The sequence below is a fragment of the Cavia porcellus genome, unplaced genomic scaffold (genome assembly GCF_034190915.1).
Source record: "Cavia porcellus strain 051 isolate PalLab524CR breed Dunkin Hartley unplaced genomic scaffold, mCavPor4.1 scaffold_26, whole genome shotgun sequence".
Taxonomy (NCBI): domain Eukaryota; kingdom Metazoa; phylum Chordata; class Mammalia; order Rodentia; family Caviidae; genus Cavia; species Cavia porcellus.
In genome coordinates, this window is record NW_026947509.1 from 15,728,321 (window position 1) to 15,743,462 (window position 15,142).

Consider the following 15,142-nt stretch of genomic DNA (forward strand, 5'->3'; position numbering starts at 1 on the left):
AATCCTCCGCCCCATTCATAAAATCACAGTGGCTCTTACGATCAATGGAATACAATATTGAACATCCGAGTGACATGAGGCTGAGGAGAGATGACAGGGAAGGAGGCTCTGGGGTCTCTGAAGGATGAGTAGGGGTTTTGCTATGTGAAGAAACAATGTGTTAGGGTGGACTCATCCCCTATAAACTTTGTACTCCGAAGACCTGAATCCTGATGTCAGAGACTTCAGACTGTCTATTGGTCAACAGCAAGAGTGACACAAATCAGTGTCACATAAAATAACATGGGTACTGTGTGTCTGAAGGCTTTAAATTACACACACATACATACACACAAAAAAAATCCCACTGGGATATTATTATCATCTCCAAGTTCCTGATAAGGAACAAGTAGAGATTAAAGTACAGCAGGTAAATGAGTTCAAACCCGAGGGGCCTGGCGACTGCTTAGAACTGCCCACCTCTCAAGTAAATGTTTACAGAAACTCTCTTTCCATGAACTGCAGGGTCTTGATCCAGTGGTAGCTGTCATTTTATGCAAGGATGAGGAGTTTTTAAGGGAAGGAGGTGAGTGTGGTGACACACACCTGTAATCCCAGCATTTGGGAGGCTGAGGCAGGAAGATTGCTGTGAGTTGGAGGTCAGCCTGTATTACATAGCAAAACTCTGTCACAAAACAAAACACAAATCCAGTGAAGAAGAAGTAAGAGAAAAGCCATAAGGTTTCAAAGCACTGAGCAACAGCTTTCCACTAGAGATTTTGGGAGAGGAAGGGTAGAAGCAGGGCAGGAGTATTTCTAGGCAAAAAGCTAGTGAATGTAATAAAAGGAGAAAGATTTATACAATCTGAAGAGAAACCAGATTTTAGAAAGCCAGAAAATCATATTGATACCAGGTTATAAAGGTGAATGATAAGCACTTGGGAGTTTGGACTTCCTCTGTAAGTTATGGAAAATGTGAAATGTCTTCGAGCTGGGGGGTGATCAGTCATATCTGAGATTTAGCAAGGCAAGAGTGGGAATGGCGGATTCCGATGGAGCAAGACCAAGGCAGGAGTCAGGCTTGGAGGCCAACTTGGGTTTTCTTGTTTTGGTTTTGGTTTTGCAGGGCTGGGGATGGAACCCAAGGCCTTCCTGTATGCTGAGCAAGGGCTTCACAACCCCAGGCCTCAGGACAGGGACTCTAGTGAAGGCCAGAGAGCGGAGGTTGGACTTGGGGTGAGGCTTGTACCTGGAAGATGGTTGTTGGGTTGGAGGTCCAGGCCAGCTTGCAGAGGGGCCTTCTCCAAGAGCAGGCTGACCAGGTGAATGAGGACAGCACCATGTTGGATCATCTAAGTAAATGCCGCCTGATATGCAGTATTGAAGCTGCCGTGGTTTCCATCAGGCTTGAGTGCCACACTGTGATTACAAGTGTGTGCTGCCTTCTGCTTTCTGCCCACCGGCTAGAGTGATCACGGGACCTTGTGGCCATTAGGTGACCCAGAAGTTATAGAGTGGGGCAGCATGGGGTGGTGGCAAAGATCTCAATTTCCAAAAGAATGGTAAAAATTTCCACTGATGGCCAATAGCCATTGAGAGTCACTGTGTCCTAAACAGTGTAAAGAGCCAAAGATGGTGGAACTGTCTTCAGTTAGCTGGGAGGAAGAAGAAGAGGAGGAAGAAGAGGAAGAAGTTTGTTTAGAGTGTAAATTTGGAGATTCAAGATCCAAGAGCAGGCCAGGAGAGAGTGCCCATTGGTTTAGGCTCTGTCGAGGATACGGATGTGGGCCCATCACAGCAGGAGCACAGTGATCACATCTGAAAGCAACAGAGAGGAAAGACGGGGTCCCACAATATCTTTAAGGGCAAACCCTCAGTGGCCTAGGGACCCCTCCCTACATCCTACCCCTACCTGTCCCACCATCCCCAACAGTGCCACAGGCTGGGAATCAGCCCTTTAACACACAGACCTTTGGGGACATTCAATGTCCAAAATACAGCAGGAACCCACCCACCATCAGTTCCCCACAGTGCAGGAGCAGGCAGCTTCTCCTTTCCTTGTGCTTCAGTTTCCCAAGGAATTGTAAGCAGCTTCTGCCAAAGCAGAGGGGAGGGGAGGCTATAGGCGTCTCAGGGAAACATTATTCCTAGACCTGTGCTGTGCAGAGGGAGGAGAACACGAGGCACCTGTGTCAGGATAGAAATTTTAGTAGCTGCATTAGAAAAAGAAAGGGGTGGAAATACTCTCACTTCAACATGCAACCAAGAGAAAACAATCATTTCAGAGATATTTTACTTATTTCTTTTGTACTAAACTTTAAACTCTAGTGTGTATTTTACACCTACATCTCCACTTGCAGCAGCGACTTGGGGAGAGTTCAGCCACCACCTGTGGACCCTGGGCAGCAGGCTGGACACCCAGGTAGGGGCAGCCAGGTGAGGCTGAGGCAGCTGGTGACCATAACTCTGGCTGCTGCCCAGGGGCTGGAGAGAGTTGAGCTCACCTTGCTCCCCGGAAGCCCTCCACTCCGCCTGGGCAACATTCTGAAAACTTTCTGAAAGGACTAAAAGGGCAAAGTACTTGTAAATGTCTAGATTTGCACTTCCCAGGCTGCCTGCACAGGGCCAGAGCATGGCCGCCTACCGCTTTACAGTCTGAGCATCTTTTCAGCTCTGGACCGAGCTGGCTGGGACAGTTCTGCCTCCTGAGTCCTCTTTTTCACCAGAAGCTGTTTACAAGGGGAGGAACTGGGGCTGAACCATCAGAACCACCTGCCCCACACCACCGGCCCCATACCTCTTGGTGCCCTGCAGAGCTCGGCCCCCCAGGGATGCTATCTACAGGTCAGTAGGCCCCTGCAGTGCTGCTCAGTCTCAGGAGGATGCCTGCTACCTGCAACCAGAGTCCCCCAATGTTTTTCGCTGATTCTAGTGGATGCTAAGCCCGTGAGACAATTCCTCTGGAGCATCAGAAAAGAACAAAAAGGAATATAAAAGTTTCTTTTCCTTCTTTTTAATATAAAAATTTCTGATTAGGCATGTTCCTGTGTTTTTTAAGAAATGGGATGTTTCTGAGAACTTGAGAGCTGGGTACCAGGGCGGAGAAGCCAGAAAGGAGAACAATGGAGCCCAGAAAGGAGAAAAGGGGACTTGGCTGGGGCAGGGGGCGGCAGGCACAGCAGCTCCAAGCTCAGTGCAGCGCAGGAGCCAGCAGAAGCGGGGCTGCGGCAGTGTGGGCTTAGGTTTCCCCTCCCTCCCCTCCTCTCCCCTCCCCTCCCCTCCCCTTTTCCTCTCTTCTCCCCTCCCCTCCCCTCCCCTCCCCTTTTCTTCTCTTCTCCCCTCCCCTTGCCTTCCTTCTTTCCTTCATTTTATTTAAACCATCTTTATTGTATTGGTACTTTTCAGATACACGTAGTGAAAATATTCATCATAGGGAATTTGTGCCTGTACATGATCTACCTTGCTTCTTTTTTCCCAATCGCTTCCCCTCCCTTCATCACCTCATCTCCTCTATATTTACAAAACTTGGATTCCGTTTTTTCTTCTTTCTCTTTTTCTTCTTGTCCCTTCTTTCCTCCTCACTTCCCCTTTTCCCTTTCTCATTTGAACCTTTTCTTCTCATTTCCAAATATCTATTATACATTTGGTCTTTATGTACATTTTAGGCTTCTCACACCAGAGAATCCAAGTGATATTTGAACATGTGTGTCTGATTTGTTACACTTAAGAGTATGGTCTTAAGGTGCATCCATTTAGCTGGAAATCTTTCAACCTTATTCTTAAGGCAAAATTAATAATATATGTATCTCCCCACACCTTCTTTATCCATTCATTGTTTGATGGGCATTTGGGCTGTTTCCAAGATTTAGCTATTACAAACTGCCTCTATAAATATGTATGTATGAATATTGCTATGTTAAGATGCTTTAAAATTTTTCAAGAAGGTACCAAGAAGGGGAATAAGTATTTCCACAGCAGTTGCACCAGTCTACACTCCCACCAACAGTGGAGAAAAGTTCCTTTTTCTCCACAGCACCACTAGTATTTGTTATTGTTTAATTTCTTGATGATAGCCATTCTTTCTAGGGTGAGATGGAATCTCAATATTGTTTTAATTTGCATCTCTCAAATGATCAGTGATTTTGAACATTTTTCATACATTTATCTTCCATTTGTATTTCTTTATCTGAGAAGTGTGTATTCATTTCAGAGGCTCATTTTTGGACTGAGTCTTTTTTTTTTTTTTTTTTTTTTTTTTTTGGAGACAGGGTCTCACTCTGCAGTTCAGGCTGGCCTTGAGCTCACTATGTAGCCCAGGCTGGTCTCGAAATTGCAACGATCATCCCGCCTCAGCCTCCCAAATGGTAGGATTACAGGTGTGAGCCACCATGCCCGGCTTGGACTGAGTCTTTAAATCTGAAGTGAAAGTTCTGATTTTTTGACTTCTTTCTATATTCTAGAAATTAGTCTGTTGTCTGAGGAACAGCTGGAAAAAAATTTTTTCCACACTGTTCACCCTGTTGGTGGTTTCTCTTGCTGTGCAAAAGCTTTTCAAGAAGATGAGATCCCAGTTGTTGATTCCTTGTTGTGGGAGACAACTCCAGTGACTCCTCTTGAATGCAAAACAATTACTGTGACTTTGATTATTTGGAAACTCATTTTCTTATACTGATACGTAGAGAACTGGCCATGATATTTCTTTCTCTCTTTAATTGGCTCTAAGCATTGCACATAAGGCTAGCCAAGGTGCTAGTATATAATCTCTAAAGCCAACAGACAGTCCTGTTTCCTCACATAGTGTTCTCATACAGGATATGAGCACAGTGGGATGTTAGAGCCAGTCAGCTCTGGAAATGTCAACTGGGTCTGAGCCTCAAGATAAAGAGGTTATGACTCCCTGGGGCACAAGAGTTTACATATCAAAAACCAAAGTGACAGCCTCCCAAAACAATTCAGTTGCTACCTTAATTAGATTATGTAAATTGATCCTTCTACATATTTCTCTCCCACCTGGCCAGCAAGCTCAAGTTACTCACATAATTCCTGCCATCCTCACTGTCACTCATCCCTGAGCTACCCACCTTCTTCACAAGATAATAAATTCTGGGAGAGGCCTAGAATTAAGGTATTTGTCCACATATCCTCATGGGGATTAGACTTAAGACACCTTGGCTGCCCTTAATTTGGAATATGTCTGGTGTCTTTACTCACTGCCGTGGGTTGCATTGGTGGTGGTAGATTAAAATTAACTTGCTGAGATTCCAATAACATCTCAATGGGATTGACAAATAAAACCTTTTGGATTGTGAGGAAAAGTAAAAAGAGGATTACAATACTTAGATGACTGAACTCAATATTTGGGGTTACAATACTTTGTGATAATTCTGTGTATTGGGATTTTGTTCATAAAGTCTTTACCTTTACCAGTGTCTTTAAGAGTTCTACCTATTCTGTCTTCTGGCAGATTTAGTGTTTCTGTATTAATATTTATATCTTTGATGTATTTTAATTTTATTTTGGTACATCTTGCTTATATGTCTTCTCATTTTCCATTTTTCAAAGTTTAATTCCTGGGTTGATGATTGTCAATTGCTTATGGAGCTTTTACTTAAATTGCTTAGAAAATGACTATTTCTCAAAAATCTTTCAGATGGAGCTGTCTTTTGGGTTTTGAATCTGTTGCAAGATCTTACCTCTTCAATTTATTGGGAATGAGAAGTTGCTGCCTATTTGGCCTATCTCCTTTGGTTCTTTGGCAATGGCCTGTTTTTTATGACCCTTAGACAATCTCAGTCTTGGCATATCGGGAAGAACAACTGATTAGAACAATCATGTCACTTTAGGTAAAGTAGTACAATAGGCAATTAACAATGGGATCAAACACAGACTAGAAAATGATAAGCTGTGGTAACTATTAATTTGCCAGCCTTAATGATGTGAACTAGATTTGTGGTTATATACCAAAATGTAAAACAAAACAGAAAATTGTATACAGTAAATGAGCCCTCAGTCTGGTGATTTTACCCTCAGCAAAGAAAATTTAAAAGGAATTAAGGGGAAATATAGAAAAATAGAAGAAGAAGAAATTAGAAACAAGATTGGAAGACAAAGGAAAGTTCCACAAACTTTGGGAAACTGGAGAAAAAGACAGGAGGGGAAAGAGAGAGGGCAGACATTAAAAACAGCACCAAAACAGAACAACAGAAAAATTAGAAATCATGTTTACACTCATTAAAAATAGGAACAATCAAGAAAAAAAGAAAAACAAGAAAAAAGTAGAAAATAAGAAAAATAAACATCTACTTCAAAGTGTGTCTCTGCTGTCATTGGTAGACAAAGTGTACAAAGACTCTAGATCTGTGTTGATTAATTTCAGCAAGCCAACTGTAGATTTACAGTAGGATAGTGGATGATCTCAGCAAAGCTTCACTTTCAATTCCACTGAAGTTCAGGCTGGCTTGTGACTGTTTACCTGGGATGTGACTTGTTCAGCCCGTAATATTCCATGTGCCTCCTGCCACCTTGAACTCAGCTCCCTGACCTCATGGTGACTTGAACTTGGCAGCCTTATCCTATGGGCCACTAGATGGAGCCTGCCCACAGTTGCTCTGAGTTCTGAGCAGTTAACTCCTCTCCAAGGTGGCTACTGGCCAGCCAGCCTCTCCTGGGGGACAACTGAACCTGAACAACTCAGCAGCCATTTCAGTCTGCTGTGTCCAGTTCTCCATTCCACTGGCACATTTCCCCAGAGAGGCCTCTGAGGTCAACAGTAGTCACTGTACCTCTGCAGGTTGGAGTCCTCTCACCCACTTAGTGAGTCTTATCTCAGGAAGAAAGCACTATCTGACACCTCCTTCTTCTTTGTTGAAGTCTCTCTCTTGCTTCAGATCCTTCCTGGTTCTCAGAGACTCACTTCCCTCCTTCTCTTCCTCACGTAGCTATGTTTCAGCACCTGGATACTGAATCTTGGGGGAATTTTCTCTGCTGCTCAGTAGTGTGCCATCTTCCCAAAGTCTCAAGGCTGCATCTTTCACTAAGACCCAGAGCAGGAAAAGTTCTCTGCAACATGTTGTTGTAAAAGAGTAAAAGAGTAGCCTATATCTTAGGCTTTCTGACTCAGAAGGCTCTATGGAACCACAGCTACCTGGAGAAGGAAAAGGTACCACTTGGATTTTCCCCCCAATTGAAGAATAGCACTATAGGGGCTGGGGATTTAGCTCAGCGGCATAAGTACCTGCCTTGCAAGCAAGAGGTTGTGAGTTCGATCCCTGGTACCGATAAAAATGAAAAAAAAAAAAAAAAAAAAAAGAATAGCACTATAGATGGCTACTATAGGAGGTCTTAAAAACCTCAGATTTCTTTACTTCCAGAAAGAAAAAAAAATTGACACCTTTCATCCTGGAAGTTCACCTAGGAGTCTGAAATTAGAGAATTCATTCAAATCTGGACATGGCTATTTGAGGAGCAATAATACCTAACTGCCTAAATATTGGAAATAAAATATGCTAGTTGAAGCCAGTACTTCTTGGAGAGCTTGCTGTTGGCAAATCAAGCCTAGTGCTTTGCTTTGTGAAAGGCTAGTTTCATTAATTTTAAGAGCGTACCATTGGGGCTGCTTTTCTAACATAAACTCTGTCTTGATGACGTAACAGTTCTGAAGTCTGAAATATGAAAGACAACTCACCCAGAACGATATCATAGCTTGGCACCAATGGACTACAGAGGAGCACAGGTGCTCATAGTTTTATATAATATCATGAATGAATCTTTTGCAAGAGTGACAAACTGTTTTAAAGCACTTCAGAGGTAAGCAAGTTCTAATCTGTAATATCTTTATCAGGATACAGGACTGATCTAGAAAATAAAGGAGCTATAGACTCTGAGGAAGTGCAGTCCTATGCAGATGACAGCAGCTTATTATTCATGGAAACACCAGCTAAACTATCAGTGAATGTTAGCAGTAGCTAAAAAACTGCCAAAGAATGAATGGCAGAATCCAAGAGCAAATTCTGCTAGAGGAAGTGGAGTAGGCTTTACTGAAACTACACAACTAACTAGGAGTCAGTGTTGTAGTAACTACACCTCCAGTTTGAACCAGCTGGAATATTCTGCTTCATAAATTCTAATGTCAGGACATGCCAGCCTTACTGAGTGGAGTATGGCATGTTCTCCAAAATTGTACCACTGTATCTTGCATATCTATTTCCTCATTTCTAAGCAAGAATTTTTTTGTCAGGACTGTACTGTTTTGTCTGTACTTTCCTATCTTACATATGCTGAAAATGTTTAAATTAGAGGGATTTGGAGATTAGAGAAGATGGTGGCTTGCTAGGTCGCTGGGTGGAGAGCCTCTCTGGAAAAACAGCTCAGACGCTGGAATTTGACAACATGGAGAGGGCTGGACAAGTGGAGAGGGACTCTCATGAACCCAGGATGAAACTGAAGTGAAAAGAAAAATAGAAAGAGGAAGGAAAAATGCGAGTGGAGGGCTGGAGCCCTGTTGGGAGCCACCACATTGCCGAGCTGCCGCATATAGCGATCATGCGGCCTGTGGTAAAGAGTAAAGCCTGAGTTAGATTACCCCTCCCATCGAGCACGTTAGTTTCCTGCTTACCGCGTAAACAACCCGCTCAATAATATGTTAGCCAATCAGCTTGCCTTGCTTACTTTAACATGATTGGACACTGTATCCGTATATATACTGGTGCCACCCCTGGGGGGAAGTAGAAGCCCGGAAGGAGCCGCGGAGAGCGGACCGGTAGAGGCTTCGGAGCGAAGCACGGAAGGAGCCGCGGGGAGCGGACCAGAGGAGGCTTCGGCTGGGAGCGATCCCAGGGCAGGCTGTACGGAGAGAAAATAAAAGAAAAGGTTGTCCACTGCCAGACTTTGTCGTGTGTCCTTCCTGCCGGCCGGGAGCGACATCGACATTTGGTGGCCCGCACGGGGAACAACTGATCACCCCCGAGACGTGGTAGTGGACGACGTTCCTTGATACAGCACTGCGAGACAGGTGAGTAGGGGATAAACCTGGGCCCTGGGTGGCGCGCACCTACAGGGTTTTTAGACTCCCCTCAGGCTCACGCGTAAGTGGCGGATTTTTGGGCCTCACGCGGTGAGTAACATATTAAATATGGGTAACGTACCGAGTAACGACACCCAGCCCTTGGTACAGGTCCTCCGGAAGCTCTTAAAGTCCAGAGACCTCAAGGTGGGACGCAAAACGCTGGAGAGCTTTTTTGAGGAGATTGATAGTTTCGCTCCCTGGTTCTTGCCCACAGGGCACTTAAACCTGCCCTCGTGGGAGAAGTTGGGCAGGGATCTTTCTCTAGCGGAAAGGGAGGGCGGGGCTTCGGTCTTCGCTCGGCCACTGTGGGAAATGATATATGCATGCTTGAAGAGCGAGGGTGGTTGCAGGGAAGGTTCTCAAGAGCTCATTAAAGTGCGTAGGGCATTCGAACAGGCCCAGTCAGGGAGCTCCCGAGAGGGGTCCGTCAAAGGAGACAAAGATATAAAGGAGGAAGACGGGGCTCAGGCCTCGGAGTCGTCTGACTCCGAGAACGAGGAAGGCTTAGACAACGATGAGACCAAGGAGCCTAGATGCCAAGAGGATAGGCCACTCGATAAGGAGTCGCAGGGTTCTTTCCCAGCGTTGCGCCGCGAATTGCGCTCCGCTCAACTTGGTCTGCGGAGGAGTAGAGAGCTCCTGAGCGCCCCCTGGCGCGAGAGGGAGGCGAAGCCTTCCGCCCCACCTTGGGGGCTGTTCCCGGAAGCGATCCCTCGCCACGAGGCGGCCGCGTGGGAGCTCCCTCCCCTTTCGCCAGAACAGGAAGTGATGCACGGGCCCCCATTTTCCGCCCAATCACGGCCGCCGTCTTATGCTCTGCCGCCGGCGGGTCGGTATTTTTACAGGCGGCTTTGGCAGGGGGGACGTTTGTCTCATGAGGTACATCCACCACCTGGGATAGATAGTGGCCCCTACGGGATATTTCCTATACAAGTAGCTATGGGCCAGGGACGTAATGCATGGGAGCCTTTTGAGATAAAGCAGATTAGAGAACTTAAAAATGCAGTTACAACCTTTGGGCCGACTGCGCCTTACACCATTGCCATGCTGGAGAACCTGTCTTCTGGGCCCCTCACCCCCGCGGACTGGATTCAGCTGGCAAAGGCGTGTCTGCCCTCGGGCAGTTACCTGGATTGGCGAGCCTGGTACGCAGAGTTCTCTGCAGAGCAGGCTGAGAGAAACGCCAGTCGGGGAAACCGGGGGTGGAACAAGGAAATGCTTATGGGAGAAGGTCGGCACGCTGATGATCAGACTCAGTTCCCCGGCGCTGTCTATGAACAAATCAATGCCATAGGGCTCCGCGCCTGGAAGCAGGTAAGTGGTGCCGGAACAGCCTCCTTGTGTCTTTCAAAAATAGTTCAGGGTACCACAGAGCCATTTGTTGACTTTGTGGCCCGAATGCAAGATGCTGCCGATAAGATATTTCCTGATCCGGGAGTGGCTCAACCGCTGGTAAGACAGCTGATTTTTGAGCAATGTACAAAGGAGTGCAAGGCAGCGATAGCTCCTCATAAGAACAAGGACCTCAACGCCTGGATTAGGATATGCAGAGAGATAGGGGGGCCGCTCTCCAACTCGGGAGTGGCTGCTCTCCTGGCCGCGGCTGTACAGCAGAGGGGACCTCGCGGGTTAGAAGGGGAATGTAAGGCTAAAGGGTGTTTTGCCTGCGGGGAGCCAGGACACATTAAACGTCATTGCCCAAACAATGCAGATGCTAGGCCTCGCCCTAGGAATGAAGAACCATATGTTTGTGGGCGATGCAAAAAGGGATCACACAAAGCTGAGGAGTGTAGGTCGGTCTTTGATGCTCAGGGCAACCGTATTTGTGGACAAGATGCTAGAGAGCCAAAAAACGGCCAGAGGGGGCCCCCTTCACAGGCGGGCCCCCGCCCCAGAGACAGGACAGCTCAGGGTGGCAGCCTTCAACAAGGGCCACCCCTGGGTCAGCAGGTGTGGACCTCAGTGTCGCCTCAGGACTTATATTAGTGCCTGATATGGGTGTTCAAGTGGTTGAAACCACCTTTAAGGGACCGTTACCCGAAAATTCCGTGGGTCTGGTGATCGGGAGATCCTCCACGGCCCTTTGGGGTCTCACAGTAGTCCCAGGGGTCATAGACTCAGACTACACAGGACATATTAAAATTATGGTTCAATCTCTTGTGGGTACTATGGTAATCAATAAAGGAGACAAGATAGCGCAGCTCTTGCTGCTCCCCAGTCTCCACAAGAGATTTCCCTCAAAGCAGAAAATTAGAGAAAGTCAAGGTTTCGGTTCCTCAGGGGAAGTCTTTGAGGGACTCCATATGACACTTGGTAAAAGGCCCATGCTCTCACTTAAGGTCAATGGCAAGAATATAACAGGGCTCCTAGACACAGGAGCTGACCGTTCCATTATCTCCAGAAAGGATTGGCCTTCCAACTGGCCCACCAACACTGCAGATAACACGCTGCAGGGCCTGGGGATGGTGTCAGCTCCTCAGGTTAGTGCTTCAACCCTGCTCTGGTGCGATGAGGAGGGTCATCAGGGCCATTTCCAACCGTTTGTGTTGCAGTTGCCAGTGTCTCTATGGGGAAGGGACATCCTCACTCAGATGGATGTCACGCTTACGTCAAACTGCTCCCCCCAGGCTAAGGATATACTCAGGAACCAGGGATATACCCCCGGCAAAGGCTTGGGCAATGCCCTACAGGGTCGGACATCCCCAATACCAGTAGAGAACAAAAAAGGTAGGCAAGGGCTGGGTTTTTCTTAGGGGCCGCTGAAGAAGCTCTCCTACCCACTTCGATCAAAATCACCTGGAGGTCAAATGATCCGGTTTGGGTACCTTAGTGGCCCCTGCCTAAGGAGAAGCTATTAGCCTTGTCAGAAATAGTCAGTACACAACTTAGATTAGGACACATTAAGTCGTCAACCTCCCCATGGAACACCCCCATTTTTATAATTAAGAAAAAGTCTGGCAAGTGGAGGCTGCTCCATGATCTAAGGGCGGTCAACGCGCAGATGCAGTCCCTGGGGGCGGTCCAGAGGGGGCTGCCAGCTCTCTCAGCCATCCCTCAGTCTTGGCCGATTTATGTTATAGATCTTAGAGACTGTTTCTTCTCAATCCCCCTGCATCCAGAGGACACCCATAGGTTCGCCTTTACTTTACCCACCATTAACCAAGAAAGCCCTGATCTCAGATACGAATAGATAACGCTGCCCCAAGGTATGGCCAACAGTCCCACTATGTGTCAGATTTACCTTGATTCCCTACTGGCCCCCCTACGGAAATCCTTTCCCAAGATAAGATGTGTGCATTACATGGACGACCTTTTGCTCAGCGGCAGGGACCCAGACATGCTAAATAATATGCTCGGCCAGTTGGTCGAGGCCCTGAGACAAGCCAATCTGCATGTTGCCCCCGACAAGATTCAGGGAGGAGAAATGGTGACCTACTTAGGCGCGAGAATCTCCCCTATGCTAGTCTCTCCGCAGAAGGTCACCATTAGGACGGATGGCGTTAGGACCCTAAATGACATGCAAAAGCTATTGGGAGACATTAATTGGATTAGGCCATATTTACATATACCAAATTCAGATCTCAAACCCCTGTTCGACCTTCTAAAGGGAGACCCAGATATAGCCTCCCACAGGAGGCTCACTCCTGAGGCAAGAGCTGCCTTACAGAGAGTAGAGAAAGCCTTAGGTGGGGCTACCTTACACAGAATTGAACCAGGGCGACCCTTTGATGTCTGTTTGCTACAGACTAGTCTACAGCCCACAGCGGTGATTTGGCAGAAAGGACCACTACTGTGGATACACCCTAAGGTCTCACCTGCAAAAGTCATAGAGCATTACCCGGAGGCAGTCGCTTCATTGGCCCTTGAAGCGCATGATAGAGCTGTCTAACATTTTGGCTCAGGACCACAAGCCATCCGAGTACCCTATACCGCCAGCCAGATCAAGACCCTGGCTGCCTGCATAGATACTTGGGCCATTTTGAGATGTGTTTTCCATGGGGATATAAACAATCAATACCCTAAAGACCCTATCTTGTCATTTGTTACTCAGCACCCTATAATTTTTCCAAAGGTTACTGCCTCTGAGCCATTAGTCCTAGCAACTACAATATATACAGATGGCTCCAAGACGGGGATAGGCGCCTATGTGATCCTAGGCAAGCCCCCGGTTACCATACAATTTGAACCTGATCAGCCTCAGGTGGTGGAACTACAGATCGTTAAAATGATTCTTGAACGGTTCTCAGGAGCCATTAACATTGTCTCCGATTCTAGGTATGTGGTCAATGCTATGCAAGTGCTTGAGACTGCCGGTTTAATTAGATCCACTTCCACAGTGGCTGGGCTGTTCCTGTCTATCCAGACATTGCTCCAAAACAGACACCATAAGGTCTTCACCACCCACATAAGAGCACATACATCCCTGCCAGGCCCTATGGCACAGGGGAATGCGGCTGCTGACACTGCCACTCGCCCGTTATGGATTTTTACCTTACTAACACCAATCGAGCGAGCCCGTGCCTTCCATGATAAGTTTCATGTCAATGCCAGGACACTAGCAAACCATTTCCATATTTCCAGAGCAGATGCACGAGACATCGTGCGACTATGTGGCTCCTGTGCCACATACAAACCTGCCATACCGATGGGAGTAAACCCTCGAGGTTTGATCCCTGGTGATGTTTGGCAGATAGACATCACACATATACAGGAGTTTGGGACTCTTAAATATGTTCATGTTTCCACAGACACCTGTTCTCACGTCATATTTGCAACAGCAGAAACAGGTGAAAAAGTGTCTAATGTGATCAATCATTGCCTGGCGGCTTGGGCCGCATGGGGCAAACCAAAAATATTAAAGACTGATAATGGACCAGCCTATATAGGCAAAGCCTTCAATGAGTTCTGCAAAATGATGGAGGTTCAATTAAAACATGGTATCCCATACAATCTCCAAGGTCAAGAAATCATCAAAAGAGCCCATAAAAGTCTCAAAGCAATTCTAGCTAAACAAAAAGGGGGAGTAGGCCAAGGCCTGGCCCCAAAGGCACGATTATCCATGGCACTATTCACACACAATTTTTTAAATTTAAATAATGATAATTGCTCCCCAGCCGTGGAGCACTGCAACCCTTCCCCCAACCATAAAGGGTGGGTGAAGTGGAAAGATGTCCTGACAGGACAATGGATGGGCCCGGATCCAGTGGTCAGCTGGAACGAGGTGCGGTTTGTGTCTTCCCACAGGAACCGGGACGAGAACCACTGTGGGTACCGGAGAGACTGACACGGGCGACAAAGCCCTCGACTAAAGATCAGACCTGCCCTACCGGAGATCCATCACAGACCAACCAACAAGATAAATAAAAATAGCGGTAGCCCGAAATGGACAAGAAGATCCTCAGGCATATGCATGGCTCGCTCGCCTAGCCTACGACCGAGTCTAGGGACGGTGAGCTTCCCACACTCCTCCTCTAAAAAATTATGATATAGCAGGGTAGATGAGTCAATGACGGGTAAGAGCATGCCTCCCCAGCATGACTCAACCTAAGACAGGCCCTACCCCATACCGCACAAAAGCCGCTGAATTACTAGGTTCCGCCCAAACCAAATGTCGCCCCGGGGGGATCATGTGGAGCGACATGAGTGTATGCCTGTGTGCATCCAGGTTCCGTCCGGTTCCTTCCTGGCCCTGGAAAAAGGACGAGGGCCTCGGGGCCTCGGCAGACTCGGGGACGGCCGACCCGAGCTGACGCTGAGAGCCCTTGGTGGGCCTCCTATCAGGGCATAGGCCTCTACACTCAATTCAGGACGGGCTGCGATGCGTAGACTTATTTAAAATAAAAAAGGGGGAGATGTTGGGAGCCACCACATTGCCGAGCCGCCGCATATAGCGATCATGCAGCCTGTGGTAAAGAGTAAAGCCTGAGTTAGATTACCCCTCCCATCAAGCACGTTAGTTTCCTGCTTACCGCGTAAACAACCCGCTCAATAATATGTTAGCCAATCAGCTTGCCTTGCTTACTTTAACATGATTGGACACTGTATCCGTATATATACTGGTGCCACCCCTGGGGGGAAGTAGAAGCCCGAAAGGAGCCG

At 47.1% G+C, this 15,142-nt stretch overlaps 1 pseudogene; it reads left to right on the forward strand.

Annotated features, from left to right (window-relative positions):
* The first annotated feature begins 7,428 nt into the window (after positions 1-7,428).
* On the forward strand, positions 7,429-8,861 carry LOC106024998 (ras-related protein Rab-5A-like; annotated as a pseudogene).
* The last annotated feature ends 6,281 nt before the right edge of the window (positions 8,862-15,142 follow it).